This window comes from Callorhinus ursinus, unplaced genomic scaffold (assembly GCF_003265705.2).
Source record: "Callorhinus ursinus isolate GAN/ISIS: 27379988/994484 unplaced genomic scaffold, GSC_fseal_2.0 scaffold14, whole genome shotgun sequence".
In the NCBI taxonomy this organism is placed as follows: domain Eukaryota; kingdom Metazoa; phylum Chordata; class Mammalia; order Carnivora; family Otariidae; genus Callorhinus; species Callorhinus ursinus.
This window is the reverse complement of record NW_027397076.1, coordinates 15539677-15567651: the sequence shown is the minus strand read 5'-3', so window position 1 is coordinate 15567651 and position 27975 is coordinate 15539677. Positions and strand designations below refer to the sequence as shown.

The 27975-nt window shown below is 39.9% G+C and overlaps 1 long non-coding RNA gene across 4 annotated transcripts in view; it reads right to left on the bottom strand.

Annotated features, from left to right (window-relative positions):
- The window catches only part of LOC112831211 (uncharacterized), a 178882-nt gene that overhangs the window by 45291 nt on the left and 105616 nt on the right, over window positions 1-27975 (bottom strand). For 3 of the 4 annotated variants that reach the window (XR_012380654.1, XR_003210095.2, XR_003210096.2), the window contains exons 3-4: window positions 24537-24690; window positions 22773-22943 (exon numbers count right to left, since the gene is read on the bottom strand). This is a non-coding gene — a long non-coding RNA (uncharacterized lncRNA). Of the gene's footprint in view, window positions 1-9373; window positions 9618-22772; window positions 22944-24536; window positions 24691-27975 lie in introns of those variants that run through there. The other variant, XR_003210094.2, reaches the window with a different exon arrangement.

Here is a 27975-nt window from a genome sequence, read left to right as displayed (position 1 = left end):
TGGGAAAAATGGAGACTGCTCAAACTTCTGGCAAGTCCTTTATCTTGGTGATGGTAAGTCTTGTCATTCATTGTGGAAAAGTAAATACAGGAACCTAATAGACAGTCATCAGCTAATGAGGGTTTACTTTAACTAACACAGTTCTTTCTCTGTTCTTATTTAAAGATTAATCCCTGGTGAGTAGTTGGTGTTCTCTTGCACATTTTTTTAAAAGATCTATTTATTTATTTTAGAGATACAGAGAGAGAGAGAGAGAGAGAGAGTGTGTGTGTGTGTGTGTGTGTGAGTAGGGGGAGGGGCAAAGGGAGGGGAAGCTGACTCCCTGACTCCCCTAGATGACTGGCAGCATGGGAGTCGACCATCCTGTTTTGTGGAGGACATCCAACTCTGAACTGAGATTTCCTTGCTTCCCACTGGGTCAATCCAATGTGATGCCCATGCCCTGCACGTCCCATGGGTAAAGCGTGGGCAGGGTGTTGGTGTGCAGCTCCATCTCAGGACCTTGAGAGCATGACCTGAGCCAAAACCAAGAGTTGGAGGGGCGACTGGGTGACTCAGTTGTTACCCGTCTGCCTTCAGCTTAGGTCATGATCCCAGGGTCCTGGGATCAAGCCCCGTATCAGGCTCCCTGCTCAGCGGGAAGCCTGCTTCTCCCTCTCCCACTCCCCCTGCTTGTATTCCCTCTCTCGCTGTCTCTCTTGCTGTCAAATAAATAAATAAAATCTTTAAAAAAAACAAAACAAGAGTTGGACACTTAGCCAACTGAGCCACCCAGGTGCCCCTGTCTTGCACATTTTATTTTATTTTATTTTTAAAGATTTTATTTATTTATTTGAGAGAGAGAATGAGAGAGAGAGGGCACATGAGAGAGGGGAGAGTCAGAGGGAGAAGCAGACCCCCCGCCGAGCAGGGAGCCCGATGCAGGACTCGATCCTGGTACTCCAGGATCATGACCTGAGCCGAAGGCAGTCGCCCAACCAACTGAGCCACCCAGGTGCCCTGTCTTGCACATTTTAAAGGGCCTTACCAGCATTATTCCCAAAGGAGAGTGGGGAGCACCGTTCTACATAGTTTTCATCTCATTGCCATTATTAGTCCTTACCATTTATTTCTAAATAACTGTATACAAGAAAAGGAAGTAAAACACTCCCAGAGACCTTTACAAATTCAGATAAATTTGTCTGGGACCTTTGGTTATTTAGTTTGTGAAGAGCTGTTTTCACAATCCAGAGCAGTGATATATGAATACAATGGCATACCCACAGTAACCTGGGAAGGCTTTGGGCAAATGACCTAGCTGAGGAGGAGCCAGCACTTGTATCCAAGTTTCTATTTGCTAAAGATAGAAATAGTTGAAGAGGGAGGGTCCTGCAGGGACATTTTAAGCAATGCTAAGGAGATAAAAATGACAAGAGCCAGATTAAACCAGATTAAACCAGATGAGAATAGCAGGTGGGGCTTCAAGGGGTGCCAGGGCCAAGAAAAAAGAATGTCCTCAGTCATAGGGCATGAGGTCAGAGAGACACCCTGGGGTGGCCTGTTGGTCAGCCTTAAGTGTCCCATGGAAAAAGCATGGGTTGCTCCAAGGCACTGAGCAGATCTGCCTCCCCTAGGGATACTTGCCCAGTAGTCCATTGAGTGACCCACATTTTTTTTTCATTTTTCCAGAAGGAGTGAACATAGCAGTGCACTAAAACTTGAAACCCAGCCTAGATGACTGGCAGCATGGGAGTCGACCATCCTGTTTTGTGGAGGACATCCAACTCTGAACTGAGATTTCCTTGCTTCCCACTGGGTCAATCCAATGTGATGCCCATGCCCTGCACCTCCCATGGGTAAAAAAAAGAATTAAAATAATTTGAAAAATCTGTTTCTGAGCATAAGTGTGCCCAGAATTAGGAGAGAGCCTGGTGTTTTAGCTCACTTTATCCTCAAGACATCCTATGAGGGACATAACATTCCTTTTGCCTATAGATAAGAAAACCAAGGTACAAAGGGGTTAAGTAATCTGCCCCAACATGTCAATATTTTTTTAAAAATCCTATATAGCTCTAGAATCCAGATGCTTAAATGCTAAGCTGTACTCTCTCTCAATGCGATGATATATGGAAAGCGCTTTGACAGTGCCTGCCATATAGAAATTCAATAAATATTGGCACTATTATCATTCTCCTTTTATATACAGACATTTATATTCCAGCTAAAAAGTATCAATGAATATTATCAGTTGACTAAAAAATTATTTAAAGTAACAGTTTATTAGGGAATCCTGGGTGTCTCAGTCAGTTAAGCATCCGACTCTTGTTTTCAGCTCAGGTCATGATCTCAGGGTGGTGGGGTTGAGCCTCATGTTGGGCAACCTGCTCAGTGGGAGTCTGCCTGAGATTCTCTCTCGCTCCCTCTCCCTCTGCCCCTCCCCTATGCATGCTCACTCTCTCTCTCTCAAATGAATAAATCTTTAAAAAAAAAAAAACAGCTTATTAAAGTATATTCCCTGGGAACTTCTACTAGGGTTAGGTAATATCTATGGTAGCCAGTCACCAAAATGGACCCCGATGGTCTCTGCCTCCTAATATTCACATCCTTGCCTTAGTCTCCTTCCACATTGTATCGGGATTGACCTGTATGATCAACAGAATAAGGAGGAAGTGAAGAATGTCACTCCTGAGGCTAGGTTATAAAAGACATTGTAGCTTTTGACTTTCTCCCTCTTAGATCCCTCAATCTGGGATAGGTACAGACCATGTCATGAATAGCCCTATGAAGACACCCCCGTGGAAGAGAACTGAGGCCTTCTGCCAGTAGCTATTTTGAAAGTAGATTCTCCCCAGTCAAGCCTTCAGATGACAGCAACCCTGGCCAACATCATGATGGCAACTTCATGAGAGAACTTGAGCCAGAACCACAAGCTAAGCCTCTCCAGGTTTTTTGGCTGTCAGAAACTATGTGAGATAATAACTATGTGAGATAAGGGGTAATTGTTATACAGCAATACATAACTAATACATTACCTCCTCTAGAAAACTTTTACTGACCACTGGCGTTTTGTACCCTCTCTACCTCGTCTGACTCACGTGTTTTCATCTCAGTCCTCCCTTCTGGACAATGAGCTCAAGGACAGGAACTAATACTATCCCTGGTCTTTGGATTCCCAGGTTGTAGCATAATGCTGTAATTGATATGGACTTCAATAAGTATATATTATTGGACTGAACTATCTCCACTTACTATATATCTTTTTTTTTTAAACATTTGTAGTTCAGATTTTTCATGAATTCAGGTACTTCTTGCCGTTTAAACCAGCATTTGGCTATTAAAGTTAATACTAAATTTGTACTATCCAGGATCTTAGACATGTGTTTTTTATTTACGCAGTAGGACTGTATCAACTTTTAACAGAAAAGATTAAAGCAGTGTTTATGGTAGCAACATTCCTGTGCTTTTAAAGCCATTGTGCCATTAGCCCAGAATATTTCTTTTTTCTAAGTAATATCAAGTAACTGGAACTAAAAACAGCTCATCAATGGAAAAGGTAAAATAATTTCCTAGAAAATATTGCCTGAGTTGGAGATTAAATTGAGAGTTAGGACTAAACTGGAGGTTGGATTTTTAAATTCATATTTAATTCACAGAATATAACTTTATTGCTATTAAAGATATCAGTTCAATCTACGGTTTATCCTGTACTCTGATCCTGTGGAGAGCAAATTCATCATTTTTTCTTAAAATGTAATATAAAGCTTGAGTGATTATAACATTTCTTATTTTGCATTTGTAAAATAAGAAATGCCTTAAAGACATATGAACTTCTTAAGTAAATGGAAAGCAGTCCACGTCAATGCATCCTCCATCATGGTCATTACCAAGAATTCACCACTTCTAGGAGGTTCTATCCTCAGGGAACTAACAAAGGCCTACCTCATCATTTCAAAGTTGTCCTCTATCCTTGTTGCAAAATATGCTGAAATCCAACAAAGATGTCTCCAGATGAAGAGAAGTTTCTCAGCTCTGAGTGATCTGAGGTTCATCTCTGCATTGACACAATACACATTCAAAGGTGTGTTTGGGAGGAAGGGGGAAGAAGGTGGGGATCTTGGCACAGAATAATAACACAACAATGATGAAGTTTTAGAACCCCACACAAATTACATCCTCAAGTTTATATCCTGTTGCAGTCTGGCCTGGAGGAAATATTTAAAATAAAATAGATGAGTACTCAACATCAATGCAGTAAGTTCAAGAATGAAGAGTGAGAATAGAAACTATCTATCTCATGTACACAGCTTGGAAACTGAGGACTGAGGACTGGAACTATCTAACCTTCCTCCTCCCCCAAACAGACACACACACACACACACACACACACACACACACACCTTACCTTTTTTTTTTTTTTTTTTAAGAGAGGCGGAGAGGCGGAGAGACAGAGGGAGAGGGAGAGAGAGAAAATCTTAAGGAGGTTCCAAGGCTCCACACCCAGCGCAGAGCTTGACACGGGGCTTAATCTCACAACACTGAGATCATGACCTGAGTTGAAATCAAGAGTTGGATGCTTAACCAACTAAACCACCCAGGCGCCCCACACACCCCTTACTTTCTACAAAACATTAACAGAAATTTTAATTCTGTTACTCCATTGTTTTCATTATCATGCCTTTAAAATCCAGGAGATTTTTGTCCAGGCAGATAACTTAATTGTTCATTACAGGAACCTCCCAAAAAGACCATTCACTTCTTCCTAAGAAGCATCAAGAAATAGTTAACACCCTAAAGATCCTCAAATCCCTCAACTCAAAATCCTTGTCATGTCGTTTATAATCCTAAATTGTTGTATCATTATCCTTACCCAACCAAGCCCCCTCATTGGAAGACAACTTTAAACCAAACTTTCAATTTGTAATAAAATCTAGCCTTGCTTTTTCCCCTAGGAGACATTACCCAAACTCTGTCTAGGTGGTCATCTTTCTTACTGCAAGAAACATGGTTTTGTCACGTTAACAGATTGTGTCAGTGATATTTGGAGAGCCAGCACTTGACAAGAGCTTAGTATGGGTCTAGCAATAAACTAAAATGGTTGGACACTGACGTATGGCCTTTAACCTATTTTCCCTCTAGGGATCAGTAGCCCCCAGTGTTTAAATAGTTCCATATCTGGACTTTAACATTTCTGCCTATCCAAGCATTTGCCACAGTTATGTTCTGAGAGATGTTAAGAGATACTACTTTTGTTTAAAAGAAAAATGTTTCCGTGGCTAAACAATTTGAGAACTGCTGAGTTATGGATAAAACCCATTATTTCTTTACTGCAGGACTTCTCAGGGCCTTTAGTATACTACTCAGTATCAAAAACATCCAAGAGGGAATTATTAATATACAGCCAAAACATATTTGAATGCTTTATCCTTAAAGCAGCTCACTAAATTCTCACTGGATACCATAGGGATGATGGACAATTTTATCTAACCTTTCACCCTGTCTTTTATCCACAGACCATGACAAGACAATATGGACAAAAAGTAAAATAAATGACTACAGCTGTCTTAGAGCTCAGCATCAGCTCCAGGATGATTTCAGGACTGCCTTGAGCTGTATAATGAAGACGATGAAGGAAATGGATCAGCCTGAGTCCCACCAGCCTGAGGTCTCTGTGTCCTGAGCCATACTTAGGTGGTTCCAGCCCTCCCCGTGAAACGGAATGCTAGCTGTGCAACATCCTGCTGGGAGTTCCTCAAGGTTTGCCCACACTTACGAGTGCCAGACATCAACTGGCTAAATCTTCCAAGTTGCTGATCCTTGCTCAAAGGAAGCCTTCCCTGGCATAGACTCCTTAAAGGGAGGAGGCATCTGGCATACACTGCTTCACTAACAGCTAAAATCCTCATGCTGGTATCTTTATTTTGCTGTGCCTTCGACTGAGATCTCCACTGAAAGGACATTCTTTCAGTCAGCACCTCCCGCTCTGACTTCCCTGTTTTGGGTTGAGGAGGGGAAATTGACACTGTGCATTTTCTATGTGCCTGTCATGACATTTGGCCCTTTACATTCTTCATCTCATGTAAGTGACAGAACCACAAAAAATTATGAGTGCCTGTTTATATCACATTTATAGCACAAAGCTGCCGTGACTGTTTTACTTATTTTCAGTAACAGTGTTCATAGCAACCCCAGGTGATAGACAATTATTGCCCCCACTTTCTAGGTGAAGGAACTGAGGGATTCAAAGGTGAAGCAGTTTGTCTAAGATCACACAGGTGGACAGTGGCAGGGCCAGAGTTGAACACAGTCCGTATATCTGACCACACTACCATTATCCTCCATATCTGCCCTACTAGATGAGAAAACCAAAGCTCAAAGAAGTTAAGTGTCTCACTCAAAAACACACAGGAGTGGCAGAACTGGGACCAGAATCCCTGTCCTCCTACAAGTCCTTCTTTTCCCTCTAAACCAACAGTTCCTAAAGCATGGTCCCCAGACCAGCACATCAGTGATAGTTGAGAATTTGTAGAAATGTAAGCTCTTGGGCCCCACCCCAGACCCAATGAATCTGAAACTCTGCTGTGGGGCCCAACAATCTCTGCTGTAGGAAGGCCTCCAGATGATTGTGATGCAGACTAAGGTTGGGGAAGCCCTGCTTTGCACCATGCTACCTTCTATAGAGCACTGAAGCTTGAGATCACTTTCAAGGGCTAGAGGGACTATGCTGTCCAGTGGTTAGAGGCTCTGAGAAGTTAAGAGAACCAGAAGGCACCATTTAACTGCCTTGCTAGGAGAGAACTTGGATTAGAGCCAGCATATCTCATTTGCTTGTCAATAGCCAGGCCAGTGGTTGCTCTTTTTCCCCTTAACTATTCACGGAGAAGGAAAAGAATAGTCTGTGGTCCAGTCTGTGGCCAAGAGGAAGACAGGTCCTCTCCTTGTCCATCCCCGACCCTGCCATTCACTTCTCAGATACAGAGATTCTCTCAATGCATTTCAGTTCAATGTTTTGCCACTTTTGCCTGCCTGCTCTGTCTGTTCCTACTTGTAACCCTTCTAGTCCTTAAGCTCCTTCCTCTTTGGGAAGAAATACTTCTGTGGCAATATGGTCAGCTGATGTGCTGCCTTCCTGGTAGGTACATGGTGCAATGAAAAAATTCTTATGCCCTCCCTTCTGATGGTGAAAGGGAAGGTTGGGAGCCCCCCACTGCCCAGCCGGGCCCAGGGCGGGTGCCGGTGGGAGCCAGGCAGTGAGAGGGGCGGTTGGGAAATAGTAGGAGAAAAAAGAAGAAAAAGGGTAAAGAAAAATTCTTATAATTCTGAGATCAAACTTTTTTTTCCCCTTTTTTGCTCCAAGGGTCAATTCAGTAGCTACACATTCATGCTTTCATCACCCATTGCATCTCTGAAATATTTAAGATCCCAGCTTTTCCCTGAATCAAACTGTTGTCAAGAGGTTCAGTGTATGTACAGGAGACAGAGTAATAAAGTGATGTTTACAGAGGAAAAAGGGAAGTTAAGGAATCTTTGATGGTTCAGGGTGGGAGCTTGAAAGGCCTTTGATGCAGGACAAAGAATTTGTGGCCAATAGCTGTACCACAGGGGAAAGGGAGAGAGCCACAGATATGAGAGGAAGAATCTAAGCTGGCTCTGAGGTGCTTATTTGCCATCAGGGATCAAATGCATACTACTTTTAAAAAGCATTGTCCTTCCTTAACACAAATTAATGTGAGATCATTGAGTTTCTTCAGGTCACACATCCAGTGGCCTACATGGAATGCTCTATTTTCATTTCCAGGCTAAGGATGGGGCCTCCTAGGGAGAACATGCTATATAGTGACTACAGTTGCAAGGAGGAGAATGTGCAAGAGCTAACCATTTCTGTTCTTGCCTCTTGATGGTTTCCAGGGATCTATCGGTCTGTTGGTTTGTTTTGTGCTTGATTTGGAATCTTGGTTTTTATTCGCCCACACTGAAACCAGTTAGTACCAGAAAGGGCACCACATTAAGAGTCAGCAAGCCTGACCTGATTAATCAAAAAAAGAGGATGTGCAGTGTTGAGCATGGACATTAGACACAGGGAGAACACTCCCCAGCTGTGAGTCTCTAGATCCCGGTGGGTTGTACTGAGGGTTAAATGAGAAAATGCATGTAACTGTGGCCTGTTAGCTATGATTGTTCAATTCACACTCACTGAGAGTTTAGTGGGGGCCTGGCCCTGTACTGGCAGGCCCCACGAGGTCCAGAGGGGCTCTCTGTGGGGGTAGGCCTGGTTTGCACGATCACCAGCCCTAACCCTCAACTTGGCCCAGTGAATTTGGACAATCTCTATAAGCCCCTAAACCTCTGTATCTTCTCATCTAAAGAATACATGTTTTCCGGGGGGTCGTGGGGAACAAGTGAAAGAGATCCCCTGAAAGTTTCAAACTGCTATGCCAGGCTAACAAAAGATAGCACCAAACTGTATTATGTGAGTAGAATACTTACTTTTTAACTTCTGATATTAATACTGGTTGAACTTTTACTGCTATGGTATAATAGAAAGAACCCCTGAATCGGTAATTAGGCCTGAATTTAGGTCATGGTTCTGCAATTCTGTCACTTATTAGCTGTGCAACTTTGAGCTAGTCATTTAACTTCCCTGGGCCTCAGTTTCCTTATCTAAGAACTAGGCTAACCTTATCTACCCCACATGTTGTTGAGGAGAGACAGAACGCTTCTCCCTCTCCTTCTGCAAGATCTGAACCTTTCTTATCACCTAGAAACTACAATCTGGTTTCCTCTCATCACCCTAAGATTGCTGCCCACAAGTGTCCATTTTGGTTTGGGCATATTGTAGGACTAATAATTATAATAAAATTCATCATTTATTGGACACTTAACGCATGCTAAGGACTTTACATATATCATAGCAAATAGTCCTTACAACTCTGCAAAGTAGAAATTACCCTTCTCAGTTTGGAGACGGGCTCATAGAAGTAATTGTGTGGAAGCCATATAGCTAATAACCTGAGATTTTGACCCACACCTAAGTCCACACACTTAATTACTGTTATTATCACTGTTCTCTTCTTTTGCATACTCCTTGGATGAAGAGTGCAATTTATCTGGACTGAAGATCCCAAATCCTGACTCCTAAATCTTCATATTAAAGCACATGGAAAATGTCTACCACACAATTTAAATTATAATCGGCTTTCCCACCCTCAGGCTTCCAAAATAACCACTGTTATAAAAAACTTGATGTAATGTAATCTCAACCTTAAGAGCTATAAAAAGTCTCCATCATAAATGACAGATAATGTTTCTAGAATGAAATCTATTTTAGTTAGTTCTACGGTTTTTGAAAATATTTGACATATAATATGCAACACACACACACACACAGAGTCCTTAAAGCTTTTTTTTTTTTTTCCACAAAAGCCACAGAGAAAAATTTTCCCAGGACCCAAGCTCCGGATATTCTTGATACCAGATGCCTCCACAAGCTGGGCTGCTGTCAGTGGGACAGAGAAGCTGCCAAGAAGCCAGGCCATTTCCACTCCACATTTGGTCTGAGGCCAGAGTGTTGTCTTTCAGCTTTTAGAAAGACCTCCCAGGGTGGGGTGGACCCAGCAATGACCATATGTGACCATCATGGCCTGCAGGGTAGAGAAAAAAGGTAAAAGCCTTTTAAGTGGCCAAGATCTTATCTGCAAAAGCTGGAAAACTCTTTTTCCAATGCAAAAACAGAACCAGTCCAAACTAATCTTTACTTGAGGAGGTAGGGAGTCCTAGTTCAATGGTCCAAGCCATGCTAATTAATTTCTGAGGAGGACCCTGTCCTAATGCTATGGGCCTCATACAGCAAGTTCCGTCCTACAAGATTGGTCACAGTATGTTTATTTTGCATTATTCCCAAGTGAATCCCAAGGAATGTTATGATCAGCTTGGTAAAACTCCATGCCATGGAGGCACATGCATGTGCATGACACACTGACACTGTGTTGATCTAGAACATTGAAAAAGGAATATGTTGAAACAATATGAAAGGAGAGGCTATTTAATGTCTTTTGCTTTACTATATTTTACATCTATGGGCTTTAGTAGAAGGATATCCTTGGCCTCTAGTATGGCATGGGGGTGGAGGCAGTAGAAAGGGAAATGCCTAAAGTCATTGAAAGTCCCTAGTCCACTCATTCAACAACTATTTAGGGTGGGCCCACCACATACCAGGTAAGGTGCCGTGTGCTACAGATACAAGTGCCCAAGAGCAGGCATCACTTATGCCCTCTTGAAACTTGGTATCCAGTGGTCAACAATCAAATAACTGCATATGTATATGAAAAACTGAAGCTGTGACAAGTGCTAAGAAGGAATGGTCACAGTCTTTTAAGAAGTTAAGAAAATCTGACTTAGAGAGGTCAGTGAGGGCTTCCCTGAGAAAGCACTGCTTCCACTGAGATCTAAAGGATGAGTAGACGTTAACAGACAAAGCAATAGGAATGAGAGGCAAAGTCTTGGCCAAGGGAATAGCAGACGCAAAGACTTTGTGTTGAAAGGAAGCCATCGTGGTGGGAAAACAGAAGAGATCTGACCTAAGTGTCACCAGGAAGGCTCACCGGTCCCTAAACACCTCTGCCCTCTGATGTCTAAATCCCACCATTATTAAGGCATGCTTTGGGTTAAGAGTGTTTTCCCCTTGAAGTGCTCTTTTACGCTCAGAAGAATAAACTATTAAGGCAAGTGAATGCTTTTCTCTGATCGATTTTCTTCCTAACAGCACAGGTCATGGCTACAAGCCCTTGAGATTTGTTCAGAGGTTTGGATAGGTGGTGTTAAAATACACACACACACACACACACACACACACACACATTTTATGACACTTTGCTGGATGGTGCTAGCAATCAGGCATTTAATGAGGAAGTTTCTATGAAACTGAAGAAAAGCAAAGATTGTTAGAAACCCAGTTTCTGAGTCCAGAGGGGCAGCCAGCCAAGATTTTTAGGCTTGAGCTTGAAGCATCTTTAGAAGGTGGAGTGAGGCTGGCAGTGCCCATCTGATTAGTTTTCCTGGTTTGGAGTTTGAATGTCTCTGGTGATGCCATCAGGTGCTCCAGTGAACTTTCTGAATGGTGCACATAGCAGAAGGCATGAAGGTTGCCCAGACATAATCTGTGGTCATCCAGCTTCAGCTTATAGGACACTTCAGGAAAAGGGCAATTTTTTTTTCTTTATTTTAGGTTTTATTTTAATTCCAGAAAAGGGCAGTCTTAATTCCAAACCAGAAGAGAGAAAAAATTAGAAACTTTAATTTGGAGAGTTGTAACCAGATAGTAGAGCAAACTAAAAGAATTCAGGACTTAGCAAGGATTGGCAAAATGTGCAAGACAGAGCCCATAAGGGTGCACTATAGTTTTCCACTGAAATAAAAAAAACCAAATTCTTTCTATAGTCACTCCCATTTCTCCATTTCAATGATAATCAAAGGAAGACTAATTTGTTTGTGAAGTAAGTCTGATCATTACTCTTGGCCTAATCATTTATGTAAGTGCAACCAAGAGCTTGCATAGGCCCATATTTGAGTTTGCTGTGCTGGAACTTTTCATTAGAAATTCTAGATTGGACTTTTAAAAGCCTCTCAAGGCTAGGAGCCAAACCAAGAATTCACTACCATATTTTGCCTGCATTACCTACTGATTTGGGTGAATTCCTCTCTTCTCAGTATCCCCCAAATATCCTAAGATTCCTGGGTCTGCCAAGAAGTGACCTTCCTTACTCACCTGTAAGGTGGGGAATGCTATAAGCCAGATACAGGTCAGCTTTTCTAAGGGGGTGGAGGAGCTTATAAGCACTGGCTCCTTAAAATCAACCTTAGTTCCTTAAAACTGTCAGGTCATATCTGATTTGATGCACATCATTCTCAAATATGATATTCCAGTCAATATCTTGTTAATATAACTGATATTTCTAATTGTGTCTTATTACAAGAAAAGATTCGTATAGAACTTATGAAAATAACTATATTGCCATGAAAATAAGAATGCTAAGAGTTTCCACATTCTGGAGGGATCAAGTAGAGAGAAAGATAAATGTTTCAATGCTGTTTACAAAACTGTAATACTGCAAATTTCTAAGAATTTCACACTATTTTTGGAATATCTATATTAGTAACATATATCCATACACATATAACCTAAGAAGATTTATCATCACTTCTTATTTAACAATGTTTCCCACATAATTTAACATATCACATATTTCTAATTAGCTTAATATCTCTCTTTTACAAAGTGAGACAGAAATCCTTTGAGATTTTCCAGGAGTGCTCCGGACAATCTCAAAGTTAGTTTGAAGTAAAAAAGACTCCATTTAGAATTGGATTTTGGAAAATCGTCAAAAATGTCAAGGAGGGCAAGTGCTGTGATGAGCACTGGGTGTTATACGTAACTAATGAATCACTGAACACTACATCAAGAACTAATTATGTACTATACAGTGGCTAACTGAACATAATTTAAAAAAATGTCAAAAAGTTTGAACATTTGACTACATAAGCTCACAAGTCACTATGAAACAATATTTAGTTATCCATTTAACCAAAGTGACAATTAAAAGATCTCACAAATACAGAAAATTACATAGTTGTAAAAAAAAACATAGCTTTTTTAATATTAAGAATACTTGGTTTTCTTAAGTAATCAAAGACCTGATAAAGACAATGTGAAGCATGGGAAATTATTTTAGGACACAAAATGCTGATTGCCCAGGCAGATTACTTAAAACGTAAGGAAAGAAACTTTTTACAGTGTTTTATTAAGAGCAGACCAATAATCTAAGAAAACTTTTGTTTTTTTTGTTTTTTTTTTTTAAGATTTTATTTATGTGTCAGAGAGAGAGAGAGAGAGAGAGAGAATGAGCAGGGGGGCAGCAAGCAGGGGGAGAAGCAGGCTCTGCACTGAGCAGGGAGCCCGATGCGGGACTCAATCCCAGGACCCTGGGATCATGACCTGAGCCGAAGGCAGATGTTTAACCAACTGAGACACCCAGGCATCCCTAGGAAAACTTTAACAGAGAGAGAAAACCAAGTTCTAATTTTGTGTCAGTGTACTAGTTAGTAATATAAAGGCTAATTTTTTTCTTTTTAACCCATGTAAATAAACCCATCCAATCTTGGCAAGCTTTGATCACCCACGAAAAGAATTCCTTTTCCAAGATTCCTTTTCCATAAATCTTCTTAAAAAAATTTTTTTTATTCATTCAGTTTTTGTCCTACTCTTTCTTATTTCTAAGTCTGGAAGTCTGGAACAATTAGTCATTCTACTTTAGAAGAAAATTTCTCTTTTTCCTTTAACAAAAACACATAATTCATACTTTCACTTATCAAAAATACATCTTATTTTCCTTGCACAGAGTTGCTTTTTTCTTTACTTTTATTATTTCTAGTAGATTCATTTACACAATATGGATTAGAATTTTTAACCATTAGTAACCCTAGTTTTCAGTGAAAACCAGGAATCTGACAGTTGTGAACTGTCACATACTATCATTCTGTAGCAAATTTATGAATACATCATTTCATAATTTTCTAGAGGTGTATCTTTCTCAGAGTATAATTTTTCATGTTTATTAACAGACTCAAATATATTTAGCTTCTCTATCCCGTATAAAAACAAGATCCCAAAAGTAGATAAACTTATGTTTGGCAATTAACGTTTCAATGTTTTATCTTTCTTGGAAATGATCTAGATATTCAATGAATATCCATCATTTAACTGAGTATAGCGCTAAGGTTTAAAGTTATCAAGGGCACCTGGGTGGCTCAGTAGTTAAGCGTCTGCCTTCGGCTCAGGTCATGATCCCAGGGTCCTGGGATCGAGCCCCCCATCGGGCTCCCTGTTCCGTGGGAAGCCTGCTTCTCCCTCTCCCACTCCCCCTGCTTCTGTTCCTTCTCTCGCTGTGTCTCTCTCTGTCAAATAAATAAATAAAATCTTTAAAAAAAATTTTTTTTGCAACTTTTTTTTTTTAATTCCAGCATAGGGGCGCCTGGGTAGCTCAGTTTGTTGAGTGTCAGACTCTTGATTTTGGCTCAGGTCATGACTTCAGGGCTGTGAGATCAAGCCCCGCTTCAGGCTCTGAGCTCAGCCAGGAGTCTGCTTGAGATTATCTCTCTCCCTCCCCCTCTGCTCCTCCCCCACCACCCCTCTCATGCTCATGCTTTCTCTCTCTTTCGCAAATAAATTTAAAAATCTTTTTAAAAAATTCCAGTATAGTTAACATACAGTGTTATATTAGTTTCAGGTGTACAAGTGATTCAGCACTTCCATATCATACCAGGTGCTCATCAGCAAGTTCACCCCTTAATCCCCATCACCTGTTTCACCCAGCCCCTCACCCATCTCCCCTCTTGTAACCATCAGTTTGTTCTCTATAGTTAAGAGTCTGTTTCTTGGTTTGTCTCTCTGTCTCTTTTTTCCTTCACTCATTTGTTTTGTTTCTTAAATTCCACATATGAGTGAAATCATATGGTATTTGTTTCTCTCTTATTTCACTTAGCATTATACTCTCTAGTTCCAACCATGTCAATGCAAATGGCAAGATTTCATTCCTTTTATGGCTGAGTAATATTCTATTGTATATACATACACACCACATCTTCTTTATCCATTCATCTATCAATGGACACTTGGACTGCTTTCATAATGTGGTTATTGTAAATAACGCTGCTGTAAATATAAGGATGCATGTATCCCTTTGAATTAGTGTTTTTGTATTTTTTGGGTAAATACTCTCAAGTACAATTTCTGGATCGTAGGATAGTTCTATTTTTAATTTTTTAAGGAACCCATACTGTTTTCCACAGTGGCTACACCAGTTTGCATTCCCACCAACAGTGCAAGAGGGTTCCTTTTTTTTCCACATCCTCACTTGTTTCTTATGTTTTTTTATTTTAGCCACTCTGAGAGGTGTGAGGTGATATCTCATTATGGTTTTGATTTGCATTTCCATGATGATGAGTAATGTTGAGCATCTCTTCATGTGTCTGCTGGCCATCTGGATGTCTTGCTTGGAGAAATGTCTGTTTATGTCTTCTGCTTATTTTTTAATTGGATTATTTGTTTTGGGGGTGTTGAGTTGTATCAGTTCTTTATATATTTTATTTTTTTAAAAGATTTTATTTATTTATTTGACAGAGAGAGACACAGTGAGAGAGGGAACACAAACAGGGGGAGTGGGAGAGGGAGAAGCAGGTTTCCTGCCAAGCAGGGAGCCTGATGCCGAGCCGATCCCAGGACCCTGGGATCATGACCTGAGCCGAAGGCAGACATGTAACAACTGAGCCACCCAGGTGCCCCTCTTTATATATTTTAGATACCAGCCCTTTATCAGGTATGTCATTTGCAAATATCTTCTCTCATCCCATAGGCTGCCTTTTAGTTTTGTTGATTGTTTCCTTTGCTGTGCAAAAACTTTTTATTTTGATGTAGTCCCAATAATTTATTTTTGCTTTTATTTCCCTTGCCTCAGGAGATAGATCTAGAAAAATGTTGCTATGGCCAATGTTAGAGAAATTACCGCCTGTGCTCTCTGCTAGGATTGTTATGGTTTCAGGTCTCACATTTAGGTCTTTAGTCCATTTTCAGTCTATTTTTGTGTATGCTGTAAGAGAATAGTCCAGTTTCATTTTTTGCATGTAGCTGTCCGGTTTTCCCAACACCACTTATTGAAGAGATTGTCTTTTTCCCATTGGATATTCTTTCCTGCTTTATCAAAGATTAACTGACCATATAATTGGGTTTATTTCTGGGTTTTCTATTCTGTTCTATTGATCTATGATTTATGTGTCTATTTTTGTGCCAGTATCATAATGTTTTGATTACTACAGCTTTGTAATATAACTTGAAGTGTGGGATTATGATACCTCCAGTTTTGTTCTTCTTTTTCAAAATTGCTTTGGCTATTTGGGGTCTTTTGTGGTTCCATACAAATTTTAGGATTGTTTGTTCTAGTGCTGTGAAAAATGCCATTGGGTATTTTGATAGGGATTGCATTAAATCTGTAGATAGCTTTGGGTAGTACAGACATTTTAACAATATTTGTTCTCCCAATCCATAAGCATGGCATGTCTTTCCATTTCTTTGTGTCATCTTCAATTTCTTTCATCAATGTTTTATAGTTTTCAGAATACAAGTCTTTCTCCTCTTTGGTTAGGTTTATTCCCAGGTATCTTATTATTTTGGGTGCAATTATAAATGGGATTTTTTTCTTAATTTCTCTTTCTGCTGCTTCATTTTTAGTGTATAGAAATGCAACAGATTTCTGCACATTGATTTTGTATCCTGCAAATTTACTTAATTCATTTATCATTTATTTCTGCTCTAATCTTTATTATTTCCTTCCTTCTGCTGCTTTGGGGTTTTGTTTGTTGTTCTTTTTCTAGCTCCTTTAGGTATAAGGTTAGGTTGTTTGAGATTTTTCTTGCTTCTTGAGGTAGGCCTGTATTGCTATAAACCTCCCTCTTAGAATAGCTTTTGCTGTATCCCAAAGGTTCTGGACCACTGTGTTTCCATTTTCATTTGTTTCCACATAATTTTTGATTTCTTTTTTTGATTTCTTGATTTACCCATTCATTGTTTAGTAGCACCATTATTTAACCTCCACACATGTATGGTCCTTCCAGACTTTTTCTTGTGGTTGATTTCTAGTTTCATAGCATTGTGGTCAGAAATGCATGGTATGACTTCAATCTTTCTGAATTTGTTGAGGCTTGTTTTGTGGCTTAATATGTGATCTATCCTGGAGAATGTTTCTGTGTACACTTGAAAAGAATGTATAGGGGTGCCTGGGTGGCTCAGTCAGTTAAGCATCTGACTCTATTTTGGCTCAGGTCATGATCTAAGAGTCCTGGGATTGTGCACTGGGTGGGCTCTGTGCTCAGCGGGGAGTCTGCTTAAGGATTCTCTCACTTCCTCTGCCCTTCCTCCTCCCCCTCTCTTTCTCTGTCTCTCTCCCTCAAATAAATAAATAAATAAATAAATAAAATCTTTTTTAAAAAGAGAAAGAAAGAAAAGAACGTGCAGTCTGCTGTTTTAGGATGCAATGTTCTGAATACATCTGTTCAATCTATGATTCATTGTGTCATTCAAAGACAGTTTTCTTGTCGATTTTCTGTTTGTATGATTTGTCCATCAATGTAAGTGGGGTGTTAAAGTCTCCTACTATTATTGTATTACTATCAATTGGTTTCTTTATGTTTGTTATTAACTGTTTTATGACCTGGGTACTCCCATGTTGGATGCATAAATACTAACAATTGTTACGTCTTCTTGTTGGATTATCCCCTTTATTATTATATAGTGTTCTTCTTTGTCTCTTTTTATAGTCTTTGTTTTAAAGTCTATTTTTCTTTTTTTTTTGAAGATTTTATTTATTTATTTATTTATTTGAGAGAGAGAATGAGAGAGAGAGAGAGCATGAGAGGGGGGAGGGTCAGAGGCAGAAGCAGACTACCCACTGAGCAGGGAGCCCGATGCGGGACTCGATCCCAGGACTCCAGGATCATGACCTGAGCCAAAGGCAGTCGCTTAACCAACTGAGCCACCCAGGCGCCCTAAACTCTATTTTTTCCATTGTAAGTATTGATAGTCTGGCTTTCTTTTGACATCCATTTGCATGATAAATGTTTCTCCATCCCCTCACTTTCAATCTGCAGGTGTCTTTAGGTCTGAAATGAGTATCTTATAGGCAGCATACAGATGGTGCCTACCCACTAGTATTTTTTTGGTGGAGTCTTTCAGGTTTTCTATATATAGTATCATATATATACTATCCACTCTGTCACCCTATAGCTTTTGATTGGAGTGTTTAGTCCACTTACATTCAAATTAATTATTGATAGATATGAATTTATTGCCATTTTGTTTTTTGTTTTGTGGTTGTTCTTGTAGCTTTTCTCTGATCCTTTCTTCTCTTGCTCTCTTTCATGGTTTTCTGGTTTTCTTTAGTTTTATACTTGGATTTCTTTCTCTTTATTCTTTGCATATCTCTTAGTGGTTTTTGATTTGTGGTTACCATTAGGTTTGTATATAACATCTTCAATTTTCGCAAATATTTTTAAGTAGACATAAAGCATAATTATTGTTGAAAAGTCCATTTATAAACTTGTATCCCATTTACCTCTATTTAATTTACTTGTCTTATAACTATGCTTGAATTGTTTATGAAAATTTCATGAGACATTAAACAAAACCTAACCATCATAAGCTATTTTTCTTGTTGGCAAATCAGGTACGTTACAAAAAAATCATGAAAGCAAAGAATCTAAAAGTTAAATATTCGGTTTTTCCCTCCTTTTTTTTTTTAATTGCCATGCTTTACATGCATCAAGCATTTATTTTTTTAATTTTATTTTTTTATGTTATGTTAGTCACCATACATTACATCATTAGTTTTTGATGTAGTGTTCCATGATTCATTGTTTGCGTATAACACCCAGTGCTCCATGCAATACATGCCCTCCTTAATACCCATCCCCGGGCTAACCCATCCCCCTGCCCCCCTCCCCTCTAAAGCCATCACTTAGTTTCTCAGAGTCCATAATCTCTCATGGTTCGTCTCCCCCTCTGATTCCCACCCCTGCATTTTTCCCTTCCTACTATCTTTTTTTTTTTTTAACCATATAATGTATTATTTGTTTCAGAGGTACAGTCTGTGATTCATCAGTCTTACAAAATTCACAGTACTCACCATAGCACATACCCTCCCCAATGTCCATCACCCAGCCACCCCATCCCTCCCACCCCCCACCACTCCAGCAACCCTCAGTTTGTTTCCTGAGACTAAGAGTCTCTTATGGTTTGTCTCCCTCTCTGGTTTCATCTTGTTTCATTTTTTTCCTCCCTTCCCCTATGATCTTCTGTCTTGTTTCTCAAATTCCTCATATCAGTGAGATCATATGATACTTGTCTTTCTCTGACTAACTTACTTCGCTTAGCATAATACCCTCTAGTTCTATCCATGTCATTGCAGATGGCAAGATTTTGGCTTTTTTGATGGCTATATAATATTCCATTGTGTGTGTATATATATATATATATACCACATCTTCTTTATCCATTCATCTATCAATGGACATCTTGGCTCTTTCCATAGTTTGGCTATTGTGGACATTGCTGTTATAAACATTGGGGTGCACATACTCCTTCAGATCACTACATTTGTATCTTTGGGATAAATACCCAGTAGTGCAATTTCTGGATCAAATGGTAGCTCTATTTTCAACTTTTTAAGGAACCTCCATACTGTTTTCCAGAGTGGCTGCACCAGCTTGCATTCCCACCAACAGTGTAGGAGGGTTCCCCTTTCTCTGCATCCTTGCCAACATCTGTCATTTCCTGACTTGTTAATTTTACCCATTCTGACTGGTGTGAGGTGGTATCTCATTGAGGTTTTGATTTGGATTTCCCTGATGCCGAGCGATGTTGAGCACTTTTTCATGTATCTGTTGGCCATTTGGATGTCTTCTTTGGAAAAATGTCTGTTTATGTCTTCTGCCCATTTCTTGATTGGATCATTTGTTCTTTGGGTGTTGAGTTTGATAAGTTCCTTATAGATTTTGGATACTAGCCCTTTATCTGAGATGTCATTTGCAAATATCTTCTCCCATTCTGTCGGTTGTCTTTTGGTTTTGTTGACTGTGTCCTTTGCTGTGCAAAAGCTTTTTATCTTGATGAAGTCCCAATAGTTCATTTTTGCCCTTGCTTCCCTTGCCTTTGGCGATGTTTCTAGGAAGGAAGTTGCTATTGTTGAGGTCGAAGAGGTTACTGCCTGTGTTCTCCTCTAGGATTTTGATTCCTGTCTCACATTTAGGTCTTTCATCCATTTTGAGTCTATTTTTGTGTGTGGTATAAGGAAATGGTCCAGTTTCACTCTTCTACATGTGGCTGTCCAATTTTCCCAACACAAGTTGTTGACGAGACTGTCTTTTTTTCCATTGGACATTCTTTCCTGCTTTGTCGAAGATTAGTTGACCATAGAGTTGAGGTCCATTTCTGGGCTCTCTATTCTGTTCCATTGATCTATGTGTCTGTTTTTGTGCCAGCACCATACTGTCTTGATGATTACAGCTTTGTAATAGAGCTGGAAATCCAGAATTGTGATGCCACCAGCTTTGCTTTTCTTTTTCAACATTCCTCTGGGTATTCAGGGTATTTTCTGGTTCCATTCAAATTTTAGGATTATTTGTTCCATTTCTTTGAAAAAAGCTTATGGTATTTTGAAAGGGATTGCATTAAATGTGTGGATTGCTCTAGGTAGCATAGACATTTCCACAATATTTGTTCTTCCAATCCATGAGCATGGAACATTTTTCAATTTCTTTGTGTCTTCCTCAATTTCTTTCATGAGTATTCTATTGTTTACTGAGTACAGATTCTTTGCCTCTTTGGTTAGATTCATTCCTAGGTATGTTATGGTTTCAGGTGCAATTGTAAATGGGATTGATTCCTTAATTTCTCTTTCTTCTGTCTTGTTGTTGGTGTATAGAAATGCCACTGATTTCTGTGCATTGATTTTATATCCTGCCACTTTACAGAATTCCTGTATGAGTTCTAGCAGTTTTGGGGTGGTGTCTTTTGGGTTTTCCATATAAAGTATCATATCATCTGAAAACAGTGAGAGTTTGACTACTTCTTTGCAGATTCAGATGCCTTTTATTTCTTTCTGTTGTCTAATTGCTGAGACTCGGACTTCTAGTACTATGTTGAAAGCAGTGGTGATAGTGGACATCCCTGCTGTGTTCCTGACCTTAGGGGAAAAGATCTCAGTTTTTCCCCATTGAGAATGATATTTGCTGTGGGTTTTTCATAGATGGCTTTTATGATACTGAGGTATGTACCTTCTATCCCTACACTCTGAAGAGTTTTAATCATGAAAGGATGCTATAATTAGCTTCTCCCATTTTAGGGGCATAGATATTTACAATTGTTAGATCTTCTTGTTGGATAGACCCTTTAAGTAGGATATAGTTTCCTTCTTCATCTCTTATTATCTTATTATTATTATTATGAGAAATAAAATCTTTTAAAAAAAAAAGAAAAGAAATTTAGGTCTCCTACTCCTCCGCCATCTTGCTCCTTCTCCCTCAAGCAATTTATTTATTTATTTATTTTTAAAGACTTTATTTATTTGACAGAGAGAGAGACAGCGAGAGAGGGAACACAAGCAGCGGGGAGTGGGAGAGGGAGAAGCAGGCTTCCCGCCAAGCAGGGAGCCTGATGCAGGGCTCGATCCCAGGACCCTGGGATCATGACTCGAGCCGAAGGCAGACACTTAACAACTGAGCCACCCAGGCGCTCCTATTTTTATTCTACATTTTGTTCTTAGGCTGAATTCAAACTTTTATAATTTTAAACATATAGCAGAGATAATAAAAGCTTGTTTGACTAGTAAATCTAGGTAGGAAAAAATTGTATAACCACACTGTAATTAATCCTGAGTACTCTGAGGACATACCTATTTTATTTTACCAACAGTTTTTTAAGTAGCTTTATTTACCAAAGAATATCCTAGATCATGCGAACTTAAACACACACACATCAATTAATTTCTTTATTTCTGAGAGTTTTAGGACAATTTAATTTAGGTAAGTGCCCACTTATCTCTAAATCAATTAGAGTCGAACTCATTTGAGGGAATTTTATAAATTGATAATTCCACCATGAGATAGAAAAATATCACTTGTGTATAACATACAGACATATATACACACATACATAAACATATAGACAAATACAGTTTTTTTTGGCTTTCATTCTAAAATTTTTAGTCATAAGTTAATAAAACATAGTAATACAAACTCACTGGTTTATCTCCACTTTATATTTTTATCTCCATTGTGTTTCTAGCAAATGGGACAAATTAATGTTACCTGCATGCCAATATTTGTGGAGAAGATTTTTAAATTTTTCTTTTGCCCTGGTATGTGATCTGATGGAGTCTGTGTACTAAAGTTTAGGCCAGTGACTGAGACCTAGAAGCTATCTGGACATCTCCAGTGCACATTTGAGTGGACAAAACGTCTAGCTCTGGTTCAAACAGCTTTTTTTCTCTTTTCAGCCTTAGGTGGTTGCTTCTGGAGGTCCCTGAGTTCCCTGAGAGCCCCTGAGAGAGGGTAGGGGGCCTAAAATTCAAGTGGCTGTAGGGAACTGAGAGGATAAAGTGAAAGGGAAAAGTCTGGCAGGGTTGGAGAGTAATAGAGGAGGTGGGGGTTTGAAGGGGAACATATAAAAGGATTCAAGAGAACTGGAAGGAATAGTGAAGGTGCTAAGAGGAGGAAGGAAGAAAGACACAATGGAAAGGGAGAGGCCTTAGAGGAGCCAGTATGGGGAGATCTCAAGTTTTCCAAAGTGGCCAATGGAGTTCTAAATTATCCTCAGCAAAATCATGCCAGCAAGAATAGAAGTAGACAAGTTGGCAGAGCCTAAAATTAGTAGAGGTACAAGAAGGGGGCTTCAGTCAACTGAGAAATTCCCATGGGAGAAGCAGAGTCCAACAAAGAGAACAGAGAGGCCTCACAGAGAACCAAGAAGAAAGACTTCCATCCCAGAGAGTTAGGGAATAATTCCCTCTCGGGAAAGAGAGCCAGAAAAAAGAGACTTCCAGCTCAGCCGGCACCTTTCAAAGAAGCCAGGGACTCTAACTCATCTTCTTACAAACAGAGAAATGTAGGACTCTATCCCAGCATCTATTTGTCTGGGACTCTATGTCAGCTTCTGGAGTATACTTAGAATCTTAAGAATCAAAATCTGTCCTTACCAGCTTCAACAATGTCTGTCTGAAGCACTGGTTCCAGAGTCAGACTCTCCAATGGATCCTCAATCTTTTGGGCAGGAGGGAAGACATTCAAAGGGGCATTCTTAGGGTCCGAGGTGTGAAGTCCAGGGGCCCAATGATGAATCTTATCCCATATGAGTTATGGCACCATAACTGTTAAAGAAAAAAATATTCAATGAGACTTGTTAAAAAAAGGTAAGGCAGACTTTATTCAGGACCATCATGATAGGTTCAGGGAATATTGCAATGGGATTTTGAAGTCGGGGAGAGAGACTGAGCTCAACTCCAAATAGAGGGGGCCAAGTGGGAATTTAAAGCCAAGGAGTAGAGTGGCGGGGGGGGGGGCAGGGGTGTAGTGGATGAAAAATTACTAAGGAGATACAGTAGGCATAAAAGGGGTTCTGGTTAAACCCACCTAATGGGATTCTTGCTGACAACAGGCCAGGATGATCAGACATCACCTGGGGGATGACGAACCTGATCAGATATCAAAGGTGATCAGAAATCAAGGGTGAGTGGCTCTAGTTAAACCGACTTATCAAGGTTCTTGCTAAAACTAGATTTTGCAAGGATGAACCTAGGGGAAGGTCCAGGAGCCTTATTAAAGTTTGCACAAGCAAAGTATCTTTGTTAGTTGCTTTATTTTAAGAGGAAAAGAATAATAAAAATGGGAGATGGCATCCCAGAGATAAAACTTTATGTTTTTCTAAATTTAACTCAAGGCTATATCTGTTAGAATTCATTAAAAGTCTGGCCCCCTGAAAATCATGTAACCTTTTGCCGTCAGAGAGGTTAATAAGGCTGAAGGACAGTCTCAGCCTTTGAGAGAAGTCCATCAGAGGAAACAATCCAATGGAAAGAAGGAAGCATCACATTGTGAGAATGTCAATAACTCATCACAATTTACCTAACCCTAGTCGCCCACTCTAACTCAGTTTTAGCAACTCAAGTATCCTTAAAGTTGTATAACTGATGGAATATATTGATTTCAGCATTCTTTTCCTAGACTCTCATAACAGACATTTCAATCCCATGGCACATGATCAGGCAGGTAAATTATATTGACTTTTTAGTCAGTGAAGCCTGGGTTCAAATCCTGACTCTTCAACTTAGCTATGTGACCACAGGCAGGTTTTCTAACACCCTAAACATTGCTTTCTCAACTGTAAGCCTGAAGTCATTATTTTACCTAACCCACAAAGCCGTTTTGAAGGTGGGATAAAATAATGCATCAAGGTGCTTAGCAAATTGCCTGTCATAGAGTCCGCACTTAGTGGAAGACATGTGAAAAGAAGGAATAGGTGAGGGGAACTGGCAAAGTTTAGAAAGAGTGTATGGTTCCTAAGAGATAGAAATGCCATGGGTTCCACGGGACGGGTCAGCTAGGCAAAATGGCACACTCGCCAAGTCTCAAAAGAAATTAAGAAGCCTGAGAGAAGCCAGGTCTGCAATCTATACACGAAGTGGAAAGCGCTCTATCCCTTTCATGTTTTCTCTCCAGACATACAAACAAGATCACCAAGAGACGGGAAAGAAAAATGATGAGGGCCCCCACAAGCATTGCAGCATGGGTTCTGCCTGAAAAGGCCTATGATGATGAAATAGAATTTAAGACTGAGACGTTTGACCAGGGCAGGGCAGCTGCTTGGGGAACTTCCGGGCTGAATGATGCTTAGAAAACTGGTAAAAGCTTAAGCAGGTGGGAGTAAATTAGAGAGCAGGACAAACAGAGCAAAGGATACTTACCTTCCTGCCAATTGTGAGCTACAACCCATGAGACTGGCCTTGTTACAGATGGGATCATTTCTTGCCGGAAAGTTCCCTGGCCTTGTTGAACTTGGCCTCGGGTACTCAACGTTCTCAGGCTTGGCATGGTTTTCTCCAGTAAGATTTTCTCTTTCTGGGGAAAAAAAAAAAACAATACAGTAAAAAAAGGGAAACTATACAGTGTGAATGCCAAAGAATGTCTGAGAATATGAATCATGGGGGAGAGAATTCTTAATTTATCTTTTCCCAATGTTATTTTTATTAAGGAGAAAGATTTCTTCTTTTTCTTTCTTTTGTTATTTAAATTCAATTAGCCAACATATAGTACACCATTAGTTTCAGATGTAGAGTTCAATAATTCATCAGTTGCATATAACACCCAGTGCTCATCACACCACGTGCCCTCCTTAATGCCCATCACCCAATGATCCCATCCCCCGACACCCCTCCCCTCCAGCAACCCTGTTTGTTTCCTATAGTTAAGAGTCTCTTATGGTTTGTCTCCCTCTCTGATTACTTCCCATTCAGTTTTCCCTCCCTTCCCCTATGATCCTCTGTGCTATTTCTTCTATTCCTCATATGAGTGAAACCATATGATAACTGTCTTTCTCTGATTGACCTATTTCACTCAGCATAATACCCTCCAATTCCAACGATGTCATTGTAAATTGTAAGTATTCATCCTTTCTGGTGGTTGAGTAATATTCCATTGTATATAAACACCACATCTTCTTTATCCATTCATATGTTGACGGACATCTCAGCTCTTTCCCTAGTTTGGCTATTGTGGCATTGCTGCTATGAACATTGGGGTGCATGTGTTCCTTCGGATCATTACATTTGTATCTTTGGGATAAATACCTAGTGGTGCAATTGCTGGGTCATAGGGTAGCTCTATTTTCAAGTTTTTGAGGAACCTCCATACTGTTTTCCAGAGTGGCTGCACCAGCTTGCATTCCCACCAACAGTGTAGGAGAGGGTTCCCCTTTCTCTGCAACCTCGTCAACATCTGTTGTTTCCTGACTTGTTAATTTTAGCCATTCTGACTGGTGTGAGGTGGTATTTCATTGAGGTTTTGATTTGGATTTCCCTGATGCCAAGGGATGTTGAGCATTTATTTTTTCATGTGTCTGTTGGCCTTTTGCATATCTTCTTTGGAGAAATGTCTGTTCATGTCTTCTGCCCATTTCTTGACTAGATTATTTGTCTCTAAGGGGTGTTGAATTTGATGAGTTCTTTATAGATCTTGGATACTAGCCCTTTGTCTGATATATCATTTGCAAATACCTTCTCCCATTTCATAGCCTTTTAGTTTTGTTGTTTCCTTTGCTGTGCAAAAGCTTTTTATCTTGATGAAGTCCCAATAGTTCATTTTTGCTTTTGTTTCCCTTGCCTTTGGAGACGTGTCTAGCAAGAAGTTGCTGCAGTGAAGGTCAAAGAGGTTGGTGCCTATGTTCTCTAGGATTTTGATGGATTCTTGTCTCATATTTAAGTCTTTTACCCATTTTGAGTTTATCTTTGTATCTGGTCTAAGAAAATGGTCCAGTTTCATTCTTCTACATGTGGCTGTCCAATTTTCCCAACACAAGTTGTTGAAGAGACTGTCCTTTTTCCATTGGATATTCTTTCCTGCTTTGCCGAAAACTAGTTGACCACAGAGTCGAGAGTCCATTTCTGGGTTTTCTATTCTGTTCCATTGGTCTATATGTCTGTTTTTGTGCCAGTACCATACTGTCTTGATGATGACAGCTTTGTAACAGAGCTTGAAGTCCGTAATTGTGATGCCACCAGCTCTGCTTTTCTTTTTCAACATTCCTTTGGCTATTCGGGGTCTTTTCTGGTTCCATACAAATTTTAGGATTATTTGTTCCAGCTCTGTGAAGAAAGTTGACAGTATTTTGATAGGGATTGCATTGAATGTATAGATTGCTCTGGGTAGCATAGACATTTTAACAATACTTGTTCTTCCAATCCATGAGCATGGAATGTTTTTCCACTTCTTTATGTCTTCCTCAATTTCTTTCATGAGTGTTCTGTAGTTTTTAGAGTACAGATCCTTTACCTCTTTGGTTAGGTTTATTCCTGGGTATCTTATGTTTTTTGGTGCAATTGTAAATGGGACTGATTCCTTAATTTCCCTTTCTTCTGTTTCATTGTTAGTGTATAGAAATGCAACTGATTTCTGTGCATTGACTTTATATCCTGCCATGTTGCTGAATTCCTGTATGAGTTCTAGCAATTTTGGGGTGGAGTCTTTTTGGTTTTCCACATAAAATATCATGTCATCTGCAAAGAGTGAGAGTTTGACTTCTTCTTTCTTGAGCCCCTGTACCTGCATTTCCTTTAACATTTTCTTATGAAGCTCTTGCTTGTGTTGCATTTTTTAATATGTAGACATTTTGAACACCTGTTCCTTCTCTGTGTGCCCTTTTCTCTCAGCTGGCCAGGGGAAGAATTTCGACAGGCCCAGCCAACAGAGATAATAACAGCAGTATGTTATGCCCTATACATTTTGGAGGCTAAGGCATGAGGACTGGAGGATTGTAAATACAATGCAGAGAATGGCCCATGGTGTCCTGGATCTTGTAGCTTATGTAGTTAGAGCAATGCATCCACCGAGTGGCCTGGTTTCCTGCCTCCCTGAGGTAACTAAGAAGGAAAGAACAGAGAGCATCTGTAACATACTCTGTACATCTCCACAGAGGGTAGTGCTGGCCTCAAGCATCCAAAAGGCCCACTGAGGAAACATGGCCAAATCTCCCACTCAGCTTTACAGGAAACAGACCTATAAAATGGAGGTGGCTGTAAGTTTGCCAAGAAGGTAAATCATGCACACAAGATTTCAGGACTACTTAATGCACAGCAGATTTTGGGACTCCTTCATCTATAGAATAAAATAAATGGACTAATAATAGTATAGATAAACATTTTATGTTTCAGTGGAAAACTATTCATCCCTTCCTACAGCATACTCTTCCAGGTTATGAGATTGTAGTGCTATTCACTGTATTTGAGTTATTTCATAAAGCTTTGTAAGCTGTAGGTAACTGATAGATATGGAATTTCTATCTTGTCTGGTAGTGATTTAACTGACTACCCCACCACCACCCCAACTGTCCTTAAAACTGGAAAAAAACCCAGTTTTGTCTCCATTTGCAATTCATCTCAACATTCCTTTACTTTTATAAATATGTGTTTTGACTTTTCCTTTGAAACAACTGTTATGGGCGCCTGGGTGGCTCAGTCGTTAAGCGTCTGCCTTTGGCTCAGGTCATGGTCCCAGGGTCCTGGGATCGAGTCCTTCATCGGGCTCCCTGCTCGGCGGGAAGCCTGCTTCTCTCTCTCCCATTCTCCCTGCTTGTGTTCCCTCTCTCGCTGTTTCTCTCTCTGTTAAAAAATAAATTTAAAAAATCTTAAA